The 17109-nt window shown below is 42.2% G+C and overlaps 1 pseudogene across 1 annotated transcript; it reads right to left on the bottom strand.

Annotated features, from left to right (window-relative positions):
• Positions 1 to 981: 981 nt before the first annotated feature.
• Positions 982 to 9123, bottom strand: LOC110310085 (leukosialin pseudogene; annotated as a pseudogene). The gene is made up of 2 exons (XR_015045575.1): positions 7434 to 9123; positions 982 to 1081 (listed from the first exon to the last, which is right to left on the bottom strand). The product of XR_015045575.1 is annotated as a leukosialin pseudogene (transcript).
• Positions 9124 to 17109: the final 7986 nt, after the last annotated feature.

Here is a 17109-nt window from a genome sequence, read left to right as displayed (position 1 = left end):
AATTACTGTGCCTTCTATGTATGTCCTGAAATTCAAATCAAGACAAAATAATCGTTTTTAGAAATATAAAGTCAAGTCAAACAGAAGGAAGAAATATCATTGTTTACATGAATTTCTTTAAATGATGTAGAGTTACAATAGAGAACTTCCCATTTACCTGTGTAATAAGCATCGCTACTTCATGATTCCATATAGTTTGGGATGGCAAATTTAGAAGTGTGTTGTCCAGGAAAATATAAAGTATAGTATAATTTATAGCATAAATGTTTGAATATATATTATATACATATGTGTATATGTATATACATATATATGTATATATATATATTTCACTACCATTTAACAAAAGATGGCTTAGTCGGCCATTACTGTAAAGAGAGGTCCATTGGACACACAAACTTTATATGCCCCAGTACAGGGGAACACCAGGGCCAAAAAAAAAAAAAAAAGGAATGGGTGGGTAGGGAAGTGGGGGGGAGGGTATGGGGGACTTTTGGGATAGCATTGGAAATGTAATGGAGGAAAATACATAATAAAAAATATTAAAAATTTAAAAAAAGAAAAATAGTCAAGTAGAAAAATGTTCAACAGAAACCAACTGTTATTATCAAAAAGTTATTTTTCTTGGTTTCAGAAGTGGTTAAGTGGGTAATGTGTTGTGTGGAAGGAAAAAGAAGGCCCTGAATTCCCGGGACTCATGTAAAATCCTAGTGCAGGACTATAGCCCCAGTGCTGGATGGCATAATCCCTGGGCAGCACTGTCTAGTGCTAGTCCGTGAGAGACCTGTCTCAAAAAAAAAAAAAGATAAAGTGAAAGATGATAAAGAAAATCTCTTGACATTGATCTCTAGACTCTCTACCTACACAGAGAGAGAGAGAGAGAGAGAGAGAACAGCATGTACACCTTCATGCACACACATGCACACATGCACACATGCACACACCACAGAAGGATTTCAAGAAAACACAACTGAAAATGGATAAGGAAAGAGAATCTATTTGACCTTGATTGGGAAGTTCAGTCGGGAAGGGATTATGGTTCTGTTTCCGTGCAGGTGCTTCGGCTGAGGGAGGGAGGCCACTAGAAAAGAGAAGAGGGGATGAGAGACAAAGGTAACAGCCATATTTTTATCTTTACTTAAAATTACCCACAATACATATATGAATTGCATATATATTTTGGTTAGCAACACTTCCCACAAGAGCCATAGGTGAACAACCCCCCACCACCACCACCCAGTACTAGGCAAAAGAAAATTCCTTTCAAATGGGTGCTTGGGGGAGTCCGAGTGACTCCTGAAACAACAGAGATTATCAATGTAGCCCTTATCTGCCTCTCAGGGGTCAAGGCTGGGCCACTATTCCTGAAGATATTGTACACTTAAGACACAGAACTCTGGTGATTCAAGCTGGATCTGACTGAAGTCTACTTTCCTGTAGTCTATCCTTCATAGGCCTAGAATACTATGAAACCTGCCAAGAGAGCCTACTAGTCCTACCCAACTGCAAAACCTAGGAACTACCACAACGGTCAGTAAGGTAAAACATCCACAAAGTGACAGTAAGTGGCACTCACATGTTAGTGGTAATCAAGAGCTATCTAATTGGACTTAACAAGAGAGAGAGAGAGATTCATTGTGTAATACTGGAAACCTAGCCAGCTTCCCAGGGCTTGTGAGGCCATGGCCCTTCGATGATAACTACCGCCTCTCAGCACTTTGTTAGTGTAATTCCTTAGCTCATTCTAAAACTTCCTTTTGTACCCACAGATACATGTGGCTACCACCACTCACCCAAGAAGCCTCTCTTTACAGAAAATGGAAACCAGCATAGAAAACTACAACTGGACACTATGCAGAGATCAATAACTAATGGGGAATCCAGCCCCCACGGACAGACCTACATGAGAGTTACTGCATCTATTCCTCAGGGAACATAGAGAAAGAGGGATTAGCAGAATACCAGGAAGTGGCCCACCCCTAGACAAGTAATGGTTCCTGATAGAGGAGGAATTAGATTCCCCCAGGAATGAACCCCCATATTTTTGTCCAATGCAGAGTGATCAGCCCTGAAACCATATGCATTCAAAGGTAAACTCAGTGGGTTCTATTCATGTATGTGTGCATACATACACATACATGTGCAACAATAATCAAAAGGGGGCTATAAAGTTGGGGGAGGAAAGGGAACTTTGATGGAAAAAGAGGGGGAAATATAATGTAATTCTAATTGTTAATATATGTGTGTATATATAATTATAATGTATATATAAATAACTAAGAGATTCAAAGACAACCAAAATAGTCCTTTTTCCCTACACCCATCAAACTTAATTTATTCAAAATACACCCACAGACTATTGGCTCTAATAGGATATTCACCAGACCTTGCTACTTCTCCTTGTACATGTCCCTCTTCTAGTTCATTTCCCAAGATCTCAATAACTAAGCATCCTCGAGAGCTAAAGTCAACCTCTCCATCCAAGGAAAGGGATCTGCATAATGAGTTAACTGGCACACAGCAACATTTCACCCTGAGATGTATGCCTACAAATTCAGCGAACACACCACGAGACTGACTTTTCAAGTCTGTCACCTGCTCCCTGTTCTTTCCCCTAACCCTGCTATGCTACTCCTGCTCCAGAGCTTCAAGAGTTACTAAAACACCCACCTCGTTACTTGCATCAGATGCCTGGGAGATAACCTTGGCCACCTTATCCAGTAGCCATAGCCAAGGCATGTTAAGTATCTACTTTCTTACTCTCTCTGAACTCAGCCTTCCCATCTTGATTGTCACCAATACATTCCACTCCTTGACTTTGAAAACAGCTCATAACCCTGTCTGAATCGTTTCTCCTATGACTTGCTGAACCTTTAACGATTTTCCAAAAGCCTTTGTGGCTTTTGATTTCAGATCCAGTTCTCACTTGGCTGCCCAGAGTGGCTAGAGAAAAGACCAGCTCGTGGTGTCAAACAGCTGCAGCAAAGGATTTTGAGTGTTCTCAAATCGAGACAAGCTTACCCATCTCTTTGAACCTTTGAGTATTATGTAATCTATCCATGCATTGAAACATCACAAATACCCTGCAATTATATACACTGCTTATGTAAATAATGAAATTGTTAAAATGTTCATTTCAACAATTTCTAAAATGTACAAGATCATGACAAACACAAGTCTAAAATATTGTGTGACAGTTGTATGCCTTTCCACGAAAAGCCGCTGAATTGAATTAATACTTTAAGTGCATGAATTACTATACATACTATAGTATGTAGATATCTCAAATAATTTATAACTTTCCCGGATCGGGGTGATGTCAACTTGACAATAAAAATCATCCATCATAAAACGTATGAGTTCCCCAACCATACATTCAATCAGCTGCAAAACAAAGTAACTGACTCTTGTGATGGCCAATCTTGCTGAAAACCTGACACAGCTGCAAAGAGGAACCCTCAATGAAGGCAATACTTCTATTTGGCCTATTTCTTGTCTGTGGGACATTTTTGTGACTGCTACTTGATACAGGAAGATCTAGCCCACTGTGAGCAGTGCCATTCCTGGGTAGGTAGACACGGATTATATAAGAAAGGTACTGAGCAAGCCAGCAAGCAGCATCTTCTTTGGACTGTGGTTCAGTACCTATCTCTAGGCTCCTGCCTTGACCTGCCCTGAATCCCCTCTCTTATCCCCAAAGTTGCTTTCACTTGTCACAGCAACCAGGAGCAAATTGGGACCTGTCTGTACTCAACTATGCAGACATTTGAAAGCTTTGTTAGAAAGTCCAGTCTAGCAGCTATCTGTATAGCATTTCCATTGCATTTGTCATGAATAATTTAGGGAAGGCTTTAGGTATAGAGGAGAGCATGTACACATAGATTGTATGAAAATTTGATGTGGGAAACACATAAAAAATATTTTTTGCCATATCATAGAAACAAAGCAGGGCAGAATTGAAGAAATGTAGACCTGAAGTTTGCCTACATGCTTACGTGGCCTGTGTGTTTCTTTAGCAGGCTTGACTGGAGGATTCACCAAGGAATGACTGCTGCAGTTGGGGTCCAGGTTAACAAGATGAAGGGGAGGAAGGTTGAAGGTGAAGATTTGGGTGATCATCTGGAGATGGGGGCAAAGAAGAGGGAGAGGTCACAGCAGGTGGTCTGCTCCAGAGTTGGGGATGAGACTAGGGTCTGGATTTGTAGGAGAGGAGAAAGGTAAGAATTGTCAGTTAGGCTACCTGCTGGCCCAGCAGGAGTGGCCTGCGGGTTCCCAGGAAATGTCTGCTGGAGTTGGGGGCTGGGATAACATAAAAAGCCATGAAGGGAGGTTGGAGGAGGAGGTCTGTGTGTTGGAGATGCGAGCAGACAGGAAGGGAAGGCTGCTGTAGGCAGTCTGCCCCAAAGCTGGGAATACGACTGGGGATTTGGATTTGGAGGAGAGGAGGAAAAGGAGAAGATCTGCAGTTAGCCTCCCTGCTGCTTCCTGGTTTAGATGGTTTATCTGATCCTGATTTAGCTTTGGCATGTGGTGTCTGTCTAGAGAATTGTCCATTTTGTCCAGATTTTCCAATTTTGTTGAGTATAGGCTTTTGTACTAGGATCTGATTATTTTTTTGAATTTTGAATTTCTGATTAATTTTTGAGGAATCAGTTTCTATTGTTATCTCTACCTTTTCTTTTCTGATTTTGTTAATTTGGATACTGTCTCTGTGCCCTCTGGTTAGTCTGGCTAAGGGTTTATCTATCTTGTTGGTTTTCTCAAAGAACCAACTCCTGGTTTGGTTGATTCTTTGTAGAGTTTTCATTTCTACTTGGTGGTTTTCAGCCCTGGGTTTGATTATTTCCTGCTGTCTACTCCTCTTGGGTGTATTTGCTGCTTTCTGTTCTAGAGCATTCAGGTGTGCTGTCAAGATGCTAGAGTAAACTCTTTCCACTTTCTTTCTCTCTTTCTTTCTTTCTTTTTTTCTTATTGTAAAAGTAAAGACATTTATTGTGTAAAACACAGAAAAGGTGAAAAAATCACACTTAAATTCCCCAGCTTTAGAAGGATCACACTGAACACTCAGAATATAGCTTCTATTACAAATGAGGTAATACACCTGTATTTACAGGTCATTTGCTTTCCCTACCCCATGTCAGCCACAGGCATTTCTGAGGCCATTCCACATTTCTGAAGACAAGACAAGGCCAGGATGTCGGAAACACAAGCCACTTAATATGGTTTCGTAAGTGATGGAGTTGAAATTGTCACCGTGTTTTACATCTCCCTGTTTCTATTTGCCTTATTTTCTTCTGTTTTTGCGTTTCCCATATCTGGTGCTTCCTGGGCTTTCTCTCTCCTGAGCTGAAGGGACTCATGATCCCTGCTCCTCTGACCTACTTTTGCATTACTAGTCTTTGGGTTAAATGCCTTCCCCTTGCTATCTGCCAAAGCCTCATCCATCCATCCATCCATCCATCCATCCATCCATCCATTTGTTTATTCATGGCAACATGCACTGAGTACTTGCTGCTTGCCCAGCACCAGAGCCACTAGGAAGAGAGATGTGGCCAAGACCCTGGGACAAATGTTAAGCTTCCCTTTCTTCCTTCAGAGGTAGAATACCAACCACTCCCTAGTTTGGGTCCTCTTGTGACACTTTCGTCTTTCATTCCACTCAGCACTCAGAACATCTGACCTTGTCGGGGCTGAGGTCCCATTGGGTGCTATCCACCATCTCTACCCCATTTCCTTGTCTTCCTCCCTGCCCCTCAAAACCTGAAACACCTCAGAAGTGACAGTGGAACAAGACAGGCAGAGCTATTGACCTCTCAGCTTGGTGACATTTTCTTCTGAGCCTGAAATCAGGACACAGAGTTTGGCAAAAATCAACCCCAAAGTTGCTGTGTCCCTTAAGGAACATCTGAAACTCACTTGAGCCATCTCTGTTATAGCTGAGCCCACACAGCGCTTAGTGAGCACCAGAAATGGGTTCAGTGTGGCCCAGGGGTACCCAGCTCAGCCCTTCCTCTTCCCCACAGACTCTGTTGGGAAGGAGACGATGACAGCTTGATGTGGTGGCAGCTGGTCCATGTCCCTTTCCATTCCTTGTCCCCTCCCTCCTGCCTTTCCCTTTCCCATCCAGGCGACATACAACCACACGCATATGTCTCTTTCTGTAGGTCAGTCTGTTCTCAAGGACAGGGCCCTCTGACTCAATAGCTTCCTCTTGCACATCTCCTCTAGCAACCACCTTAGGATCATGTGCCCGGGCTGTTACCAGAGGATGTCCAGTCAGAAGCCTGTTCCCTCTCTCTGCCTCATACCCTTAGGGAGTCTGTGGCATCCATGTCCCACCTCCTGGACCTGTCTTTAACTCTCTCTATTCGCCTGAGACAAGGGAAGGGCTTCAGTCTTGGGATGAAAGAGGAAACAGACAATTGAGCCTATAGGGGAAAGCATGAAAACCAGTGGTTTGCAGCACTCAGTCCCCACACTGGGCTGACTCTTCTCCCTTTCCTACATGTGTGCCTGCTGCTGTGTGCACGGTGTGGTTGTGGCATGTGCTGGTGGGAGGGAGCCTTTGAGGAAAGGATATAGTAGCTTAGCTGAAAAAAAAAAAACTCACACTTGATGGCACATTTAGTCCCCATCACATTTGCATTCTTCTGGGAGCTACAGACACACTTGGGGTTTTAGCTGTGCCCTGTCTGAGCACTACAAAGGGATTGATTGCTCCTGCATCCCTCCCTTTGGAGTTCACTAGCACCTGCCCTGCTCTCTCCCATGGTCTATACTGACCAGTACTGTTCACAGCCATCACCTGAATTGTCCTATCTTTCACACAAACCATACTTCCAAGTAGATACATCAGGTGCGGGGGGACTACATGGAGCCAGAAACTCTCCTCGTCCCTACCCCAAGAAGTGACCGATCTCTGGCAGGCTCCCCCCAGCAGCTACCAGCCAGCCCCAAATCAGAGTGCTCTGGGAAAAGTCACAGGTCACACAGCTCACCCAAGAGCAAGCTGGGTGTTGCCATCCAGGCTCTATGTAAGCTGGCCTCAAAGCAAATGGTAATTGAGAGGTAGTCCTGAAGGGGCACCTGCTGGGGAGGGGATGTGTGCATGTACTTCACAGCTTCATCCTAGGGAGTTTTCTGGCCTGTCATTTCATTCTTCTTGTTGGATCCTAGCATTCCAAGGGGGATCCTTGGGAAAATGTAGGTGAACTAAGATTATCCTCGTGGAGAATCAGCAACTGGTTAAAGGGAGCATGGAGGAAGGGGAGGTGGGAGACAGTGGAGGTGGGGTGGGGAGTTGGGAGGAAATGAATGGATGAAGAATGAATGAATGAATGGAAGGAAGGATTTGGTCCACAAATATTCACAAATGCAGAGTGTGCGGCAGCTGACAGCAGGATCCAGGGTTAAGGAGCAGGTTGGATGAATACCTGTTGCTCCTTGAGATTGAGGCACAGCCTCAACTTTGGCTTGTGGGCCCGTCAGAAGTTGGGGTTTCCACAGCTTCAGCCTTACTGGCCATAAGTGGCTCTTCCTCCCCCTTCAGGTTGGGACCCGACGCAGGCTTCACCTCTTTTAGTACTATAGAGCCATGATGAGACGGCTGTCTGTCCAAGAAAGTAGTGAACGAGGGCCGCTGCCTGTAGCTTTCTGACTTCGGTACCTCAGAGTCTATGTTGCCCCATAACTCTGATACAGTTGGGGCCCGATCATCAGGAAACGGGGTTGGCCCAGCCCAGGCACTCATCCCCTTATTCCGTTTTCCACCTCTTCTCGGGGTCAGGGTCCCAGTCCTCCGCCTCCTGTACCACAACAGTAGTAGCGCCAGGAGAACCAAAACCACCAACAAGGTAATAAGCATGGGCACCAGCAACATGTTATGGGATCTTAGCTGCTGTGAATATTTTTATGCTGGAGACTGGAGTGTCACGGGCCACATTGGAACTCTCCACAGAATTGGCTGCTATGGGGGCAGGGAGTTCATGCACCTCATTGGAGGGCCCCAGAGACCCAGTAGCCATGGTGACAGTGGGACCACTGGTCTTGGAGCTTACTGTTGCAGTCACAGAGGGTCCACTTGTCTCGTCAGAGCTTGTTGTCACAGTGGCGGGGAGTGCACTGGTCCCTTTAAAGGTAGATGTAGATGCCACAGTACTGTCTGCCACAGGATTGGCTACGGTGACAGGGGAGGGTCACTGGCTACATTTGATGCTTCTGAAAGCAGTGATGATGTCTTGCTGAAAACTTCCTGAGAGGTTATAGGCTCAGGTATAGGGGTGCTCATGCTTGTACCAGCAGAAGTCCCAAAAGAAGACAATTCAGTAGTTCCCAAGAGGGTAGAAGAAACTGGGGTTGGGGTCTGCCTCCAGAGGCTGATGGTCTCCTTAGAGTTCACTGTCACTGGCCCAATAGAGATGGATAAGCTGGCACTCCAGGCTTCAGAGGCACACAGGTCCTTGATATGTGGAGTAGATGTCATCAACACCGTTGTGTTAGGCAGACTTTCTGGGCTCATCACCTGCCCTTTAAGTTGTGAATCTTCCCTCTCTTCTGTAACTATTATTCTTAGGTTTGGTCTTCTCATTGAGTCCTGAACTTCCTGGATATTTTATGTTATGAGCTTTTTGCTTTTTGTATTTTCTTTGACTGTTGTGTCAATGTTTTCTATGGTATCTTCTGCACCTGAGATTCTCTCTTCTATCTCTTGTATTCTCTTGGTGATGCTTGCATCTATGACTCCTGATATTTTTCCTAGGATTTCTAACTCCAGGGTGGTCTCCCTTTGTGACTTCTTTATTGTTTCTATTTCCATTTTTTAGATCTTGGATGGTTTTGTTCATTTCCTTCACCTGTTTGACTGTGTTTTCCTGTAATTCTTTAAGGGATTGTTGTGTTTCCTCTTCAAGGGCTTCTAGCTGTTTACCTGTATTCTCCTCTTTTTCTTTAACCTTCTTAAAGTCCTCTATCACCATCATGAGAAGTGATTTTAGATCTGAATCTTGCTTTTCCAGTGTGTTGGGGTAGCCAGGACATGCTATGGTGGGAGAATTCAGTTCTGATGATGCCAAGTAACCTTGGTTTCTGTTGCTTATGTTCTTGCACTTGCCTCCTGCCATCAGATTATCTTTAGTGCTACCTGCCCTTGCTGTCTCTGACTGGACCCTATCCCTCCTCTGATCTTGGTTATGTCAGAACTACTCATAGTCCAGCTGTTTTGTGACCCTATGATTCTGGGATCCTGTCATCCTGAGATCTTGGGTATGTCAGAGCTCCTGAGAATCAAGCTGCCTCTGGGATCCTGAAAACCTGTGATCCTGGGTGTATTAGAGTACCTGGGAGTGGAGCTTCCTCAGGGTGTTGAGGGACTGGGTGCAGAGCCAGTGCCCAAAGTCTGCTCAAGGCACTGGCTCAGCCTGAAAGGAACCTGTGCCACTGGCCAGGAGGGGGTTCCTGTGTCCCTGGATCCCAGGGGTCCCAGTCATTCCTGGTGTTGGGGCAGATGGTGTAGCCTCCTCACCTGTGATCCTGGGCATGTTAGAGTACCTGGGAGTTGAGCTTCCTCTGGGTGTTGTGGGAATGAGTACAGATCCAGCACCTAAGGTCCACTCAGGGCACTGGCTTAGACTGAAAGGCAAGTACATTTCAAGTTTATCATTTCTTCTAGAGATCTTTGGTTAATTAAAATCCATGCCACGAATTCTAGTACAATATTTATGAGCAAGCTTTGGTTTGCCTTGGTCCCTTAGCTATATCCTATATCTTTACTATTTGTTTATAATGACCTAAAGTTTTGTCACATACATCTAAACTCATGCTTTCCCATAAATTTCATAAGTAATGAAAACTTCAGCATCATTCAAACTCACTTGCCACAAACCTCTGCTCATATTATTATCATTTTTATTTTTTGTAATACCCACATTTGGCTATAATTCTGATAGTACATCACATTGATAGTTGGCTAGATAGAAAACTCTGACACCTCAGCAATGCTTTCTCAAGCTGTTAGCTTGCAGCTATGTCTTCTACAAAATAAGTTATAGATTTTTATTGTTGTCTTACGTCAAAGGGATGTAACTAAAGGCAACAGTGATTTTATACTGAGAAGTTTAAATTTTACTGCCCCGCGCAATGACCAAATTTCATAACTTTACTGGTTGCATCCCAGATTCCACACTGTCCTTTCTGAGGTTGCAGCTGGTTTCTGATGGAAGAATTCTCTTCTCTGTATCTTTCTTGTTTCGAGTTTTAAATCACTGTGCTCAGTTTTACTTGATGTTTAAAGAGCCAGTGACCTTCAAGATAAGCATCGAATTATCCTGGCCTTCCACAAGCTAAGGACATTCCTAAGACATGTAAAAGTCAAGGGGAGACTGCTACTTGTTTGAATATCATGAAATGTTTCTTTCCACATATACAGAGGAGAATCTAAGGTATTCTGCTCATCTTTCAAAATTGTGTGATGACGCAGTTTATCTTGCCAGAAATAAATAAATATGGAATAATAACACCTGGAGGTTAATTTTGCTACCATTAAATGCCTAAGAAATTTAACACATAGGCACACAGCATCTGACGCTTACACTTCCTTCCATGAAGGGAATGTTGACACACTGAGGGCGGAACATTTTATTCCTAGAGTGGATATAAACAACTCAGAGAAAGACTGTGTCTTTCTTCTGTCTTTGCAGATATACTAAGGCATAGCAAAGACTGGATTTCTCAGTGTTTCACTAATATAGGTATCATATTTCCCATGAAAAGTTATACAATTTTTTATAATTTTATGATAAAAAATAATTTCTCACAATTGTGCATCATGAAAACTAGAAATATAATCACTAGTATATAAAAATAAAGACATGAGGGATATTAGTCCAAAAATTATTATATGATTATGTGGCAAAGTCTAGAAACTATAAATTATGATACAAATTTTATGAAAAACATTAAAACATTTAAATTGTGTTTTCTATTCATTTTTTTTCTAGTAGTTACAATGTTATAGCATATTGTTCATGATATTAAATATTTCATAAGACTTGAAGACTGCCGAATGAGTGCTCTAACCTATGAATGCCAATTCCACAGAATAGTTGGTCTTTCTACTTTGCATTGCTGAAAGACAGCAAATACAAGTATGAGTGTGCTTTACTGAGCACACCATGGTAGCCCATGTGACCATGGTCCTTCCCATTCACCGTGACATATTTTGATCAAATGCTGTGACTTTACTCAGTTAAACTTATTATATATTATGTATCTACCCACAAATTTGGAACTTGTTACTTTGTGTGCCAGAGTCCACCATATATCTGTTTACCTCTGGGGGCGGGGTGAGTAAGAAGTTAAGAAGTAGAATAGGATGAAGATAAATAAGTCCACTCATAAGTGTATTATTGTGGCCTGCATTTTCCCATTTCAAACTTTGTATGTTGAAGTATTAACATCTGACACACAGACCCACAGACTATGATGCTGTGTAAATATAGCTTTGAGTCAAGAGTCTAGCTGCATTTGTATCAAAAGATGGCCTAGTCGGCCATCACTGGAAAGAGAGGCCCATTGGACTTGCCAACTTTATATGCCCCAGTACAGGGGAATGCCAGGGCCAAGGGGTGGGGGTGGGTGGGTGGGGGACTGGGGGGGAGTGTATTGGGGACTTTTTGGATAGCATTGGAAATGTAATTGAGGAAAATACCTAATTTAAAAAAAAAAACCCTTTTTAAAACTACAAAAAAAAGTATAGCTTTGAGAGGTAATTAATATAAAATTAATTAAAATGTTGATTGGGCTCCAATCTACTGTAATGGGTGTCCTGTTAAGAGAAAGCTTGGCCAGGCACATGGGAAGAGAAAGCAATACAAAGGAAACATGGAGAAGAAGATGGGCATCTGAAGGCCGTGGAGAAAGGCCATGCAAGAAACCAGCACTGAGGCCCTTTCATCTTCAACTCTGCAGCCTGAAACCTGTGAGAAAATAAACTTTCTGATGTTTAAACCCTCAGAAACAAACCCACTCATAAGCACCGCTGTTCCTTCTGAAGGTGGATATTGTTGGCACCTATGTAGAAGTTAACCTTTGGTTTATCTGGGAAGCAATTTTCATACTTTTAATATCATTAATATTATTTTGAAAGTAATGCTATTCTTACCATTAAGTTATGAAAATCCTTAAAATTATACCCCTCTGTTGAAAATACACAACCCCAGAGAAGCTATTCTGATTTAAAAACTCCACCTAGCAATACAATTTAGAGACAACTAGCAAGTTCTTGAAGAGCAGAGTCGTGGGTGGAAGTTTGAAAGAGACTTTTCAGTACCGCAAAGGAATTTGGAAAGAAAGTCTTGCGTTGTTATTATAAACTTAAGACAGGTTATTACTAGTAGAAACTTGAAATAATTATGAGAAACACATTTTTATATTTTCTGCAAATAGCATAAAGCATTACTTTCTTTCCATGTGGTGAATCTTTCTGGTACATAACAATCATTTATTCTTATACAACTCTCCCAAAATACAACTGACAGGTTTATTTCTCTATATGCCATTTTTAACTAATCGAACTATTTTTTTTTTTAGTGGGCATTTATAGTCTTCCTCTCCCTTAAGCAAATCAAGACCCAACAAATGAAACACAGAGCAATGTGCACAGTTTTTAAATGTAGGTAATGACCATTCCCGTGATCCTTAAGACAGTCTTAAATTCCTTGCAAAATATTAAATAAATAAATTAATATTTCTCCAAACATATAGTTAAACATAAAGGCCATGTTTACATAGCCGTGAGCTATAGTTTTAATGCTTCCAATTGTGCTCTATTTAATTCCTATAATTCACTAGTAAGGCACCATACTCAGTATTTGAGGTCATTCCTACAGAACTGGAGTGCTAATATACATGCTAGAGGAAGCACTCCCTTCTTCTAACCCCAGAAAGTCAAACCTTTACTCTTTCCTTAGGAAGTCAAAACTTTATTCTTTCTTCCTAGGTCTCCGAGGCAACAGCCAGGACGTGACTCAAGCTAAACAAAAGGATGTTTCCATAATCATGTGAAACTAGATACAGTTTGCCAGGAGAACAGTGGAGTCTCATCTGTACCCTGACCTAGTCTCAGAACACCAGCGACAGAGCAGAGAACAGAGTAACTTTAGAGAGACTTGGAGGGCCTGTTCCATGGAATCTTCGTGACTCTGTAGAAAAGCCCATCAGGCTACAAACTTCCTCTGGGGTTGCAGATATCCCCATGTCAGATATGAATAGAGAGCCAGGAAGTCACAAAACACGTGACCAGAATAAACGAGAGAGAGAGAGAGAGAGAGAGAGAGAGAGAGAGAGGAGAGAGAACAGAACTGGAAGGAGATGATGGCAATGAATGAGGAGGGGGAAATGTCAAAAGTAGAAATCCCATAATTACAATGCTGAGAAAGAAAAAGAAGTCACCATGCCCATAACATTAGAACAAGGGTGAATTACTGATAAGAAAATGCAGGGAAAGCAATGTTTTCTGAAAACGTGATAAATAATACATGCTATTTATTTCAATGGAGACCTTGAAATCTGTAATCAAGATAATCAGTAAAAAAAAAAAAAAAAAAAAAAAAAAAAAGTAAGAAAAAAAAAAAAAAGCAAGCAAAATTAGAAACTCTGACCAAGAGAAGCAACATCTAAATCTTACTTCCAGAATAGAAATACAAGTTTGGAAAAAAAAAAATCAGTGGAACAGAGTACAGTAGACATTTTCCAGGGCGAAGGGAGACAAAAGTCCTTGTAGTGAGGGGCCCACCTCATGCCTATTTTCTGATGAAAGGCCAGAAGTCAAGCTTTGCTCTACTTTACGTCCCTCCAGAGCATGTCAATCTGGTTTTTAGGTGTTTCCTTTCCCTAGGAGATGCGCTTTGACAAACAGCTTGTGACTCCGTTTTAAGAATGGAGAATGACTTTGGATTTGCCAACAGTGGTACCTGTCCACCAATGAAGCAGACTGATCAGTGACATATCCCTGAGAGTAGAAGGTGTCAGACACCAAACTTATTGCCATGAATGGACACTCTAGGGAATACTAAGATCATAAGAGGGAAATTAGAAAGCCAACAATGTACCAGACACAGCAACCCCAGAGAGGGATCTAACTCTCACATGGACCCATCGGGAGGTGGATAATAGAACTATCATGGGGAGGGTCCCCTCTATCCCCATCGGGAGGTGGATAACAGAACTACCATGGGGAGGGTCCCCTCTATCTTCTGACTCCCTCTCTCAGGCTGATTATTTACAAGACTATAGATTTATCTGAGACCTTCCCAATTTTACTTTCCTTTATAAATGAAGACATTTCTATTGTCCCTATGGTCCCTGTTTCCATTATCCCTTTTTGAGCTGATGGACATCTAGGCTGCTTCCAATTCCTGGCTATTGTGAATAGCCATCAACAAGCATGAACGAGTAAGCCTCTGTATTAGAACAGAGTCCTTTGGAAATGTGTTCAGCAGAGATCTGGCTGGATGGCACAGTCGATCTATTTATAGCATTTTGAGGAAGCCTTTGATTTTCATAGTCACTGTGCTAGTTTGCACTCCCATGAATAAACATTCTAATTTTCCTGCATCTGCAGCCAGTATTTTTCTGTCATTTTTTTTTAAATCTTAGCCATTACTACTGAAGTAAGAAGAGATCCAGTAGTAATGCTAAGATGCATGTGTCTAATGGCTAAGGATGCTGAACGGTTAAAAAGAAAATGTTACACCATTTGTATTTTATTTCTGGGAGCTCTCATTTTTATTTCTTTCCCCAATTTTTAATTGGGCTGTTTGGTGATTAGTTTTTTTTTTTAATTTTTTAAATATTCTAGAAACTCACCCTCTGTTGAATGAATACCTGGTAAGTATTTCTTCCCATTCTCTAGGCTGCTTCTTCAATCAAATAATGGCATCTTTTGCTGTCCCAGCGTTTTTCAGGTTTTATGAGGTCCCATTTGACAATTGTTGGTCTTAAAGCTTGTCCTATATCAGGTTCCTGTTCCAAAATTCATTTCCTTCGCTTATAAACTGAAGCTTATTCCCTCTCTCCTCTACCAGATTCTAGGTATCGGGTCTTTATGTTGAGATCCTTGATTCAACTGTCAGATCACAAGAGGAAAATGGGTCATTTAGATCTCTAGGATGGATCACCCATTGTGCCTTGCCTTCGATAACTGCCCCCCTCTCCCGAAGGAAACAAAGTGGAATGGGTCTTAAGTGTTTGTGTTAAATGTGGGGGTGAGAAAGGAAGGAAGGATGAAGAAAAGAGCCGTCAAATGCTCCTTCATGCACAGAATTTATTAATGTCCTAGCAGAAAGCACCGTGAGCATCCGAAGGAAGACGTTTCAGTCCCAGCAGGCAAAGTCAGCATCCAAGCAGAAGCAAGGTCCTGCATCATGTGGAAGCAGTCCTTGCTAATGATGTAACCTATGCTACATGTGGAAGCAGAGGTAGAGAAGGAGGCCCTGCATGTCTTAGGCTCTCTTATAATGGGTTAGCTATTCTTTCTTTAAGGTATTGGGGCATGGTGAATGTATGACCTGTAGGGTGTTACAGTGCTCAATCCTGCCTATGGATCCCAGGGAGCGGACACATAGGTGGGGAAGAAATGGCTAATAGGCGGCTAAAGATGCCTAAGATACATTTTAATCAGATCCTGGCTCCACAACATTCCAACATGTCCAAAACTTTGGAAGTTCTAATCAATCAGCCTTGCAGAAGGTTCAGTGGAAGATGAATCCTCTTCCCAGAATCTTCCATTCACAGTGTATATTTATACATCTTTCAGTGTGGGAAGGAAAATAGCAGGTTCCAACACTGTCACCTGTACATTGTACTCCTGCTCATTGTGAAAAGTGGAAGCAAGTGCTAAGTTCCAAGCTAGAATTTTTTTTTAAGTGAGAGAAAAGATCAAGGGAGCTTTTACTAAGAGAGGAAAGGATTTCCAGAGGTATATAAATTCAGGGGGAAAAAAAACAATACATTATTATTCAGGCAGGGTCAAAAGAACTCCTTACCATGCAGGCCAGGAATTGAAAGATCTGAATTTAAAGAACTCTGGACCATTTACCAATGCAAACTTGCACTCCAGACAAGGCTTTTATGTTGGGTGATTTTGGTAAACCACACACACGCACACACAAAGAGGAAACAAACATCATTGCGACCTTCTGGCTCCCTTTGGCAAGTGGCCAAAGCCATCTTGGCCATCAAAACCAAATTCTTAGATTCCCAAGAATAAGCATTTCTGAATGAATTTGAGAATAACCTGTGACCCAAATGCTTGATCTTTGAATTTACTTTGTTGGCATAGAAAGAAGTACTTGTGGAAATTAAAGGGACTCACCAAAGTTCTGCATTGAAGAAGACAAAAAGTTCAACCATGGAGGATACAAAGACCTAATCATGGAGGAAAAGGGTCCTGATAATGAAGGACAAGAATTCCTAAGGATGGAGAAGAACTAGAAGTTCTAATGATGAAGGTCAATATATTCTAATGATGGAGGATAAGAACTCTTAATGATAGAGACAAATGGTCCTAATGTGGTGGATAATATTGATGATCAACTTGGCAGGATCTACAATTTCTTTTAATCCAAGACTCTGGGGATGCTTGTGAGCAATTAACTTAGTTGGGGTGGGAGGACATACCCTCAAAGTGGAGAGCACCACTCTCTAGGCTCGTGTCCTGGACTTCTTAGGGAGGAGAAGGCTAGCCGAGCCTGAGTGTCCACCACTCCTTTCCTTCCAGCTGCACGTGCAGGGTGGTCAGATGCTTCACGTTGCAGATGCCTTCACTTTCCTGCCAGGAGAGACAGTGCCCGGGAGCTTTGTGCCAAGGTAAACCCTTTCTCCCTTTAGCTGCTTTGGATGGGAGGTGTTCAGGAAATGTAAGACACCTGGTACTGGATGTGAAGCAGAAACTTCAAGGGTAGGGAGTCTCCCCTCAGTGTACTGTTCAAGCTCTGAGCTAAAGGACAAAGAGGCTTGAAAGTGAATTTAATGAGCACAGTGACAAAGGCACAGAAGCTTCACACATGCCAATTCATTCAAATGACCCCTCTATCCTAGGGTTTGGCACCAATG

Source organism: Mus caroli, unplaced genomic scaffold (genome assembly GCF_978045245.1).
Source record: "Mus caroli unplaced genomic scaffold, Mus_caroli_1 scaffold_16, whole genome shotgun sequence".
NCBI lineage: Eukaryota > Metazoa > Chordata > Mammalia > Rodentia > Muridae > Mus > Mus caroli.
This window is presented reverse-complemented; position numbering and strand designations above follow the sequence as displayed.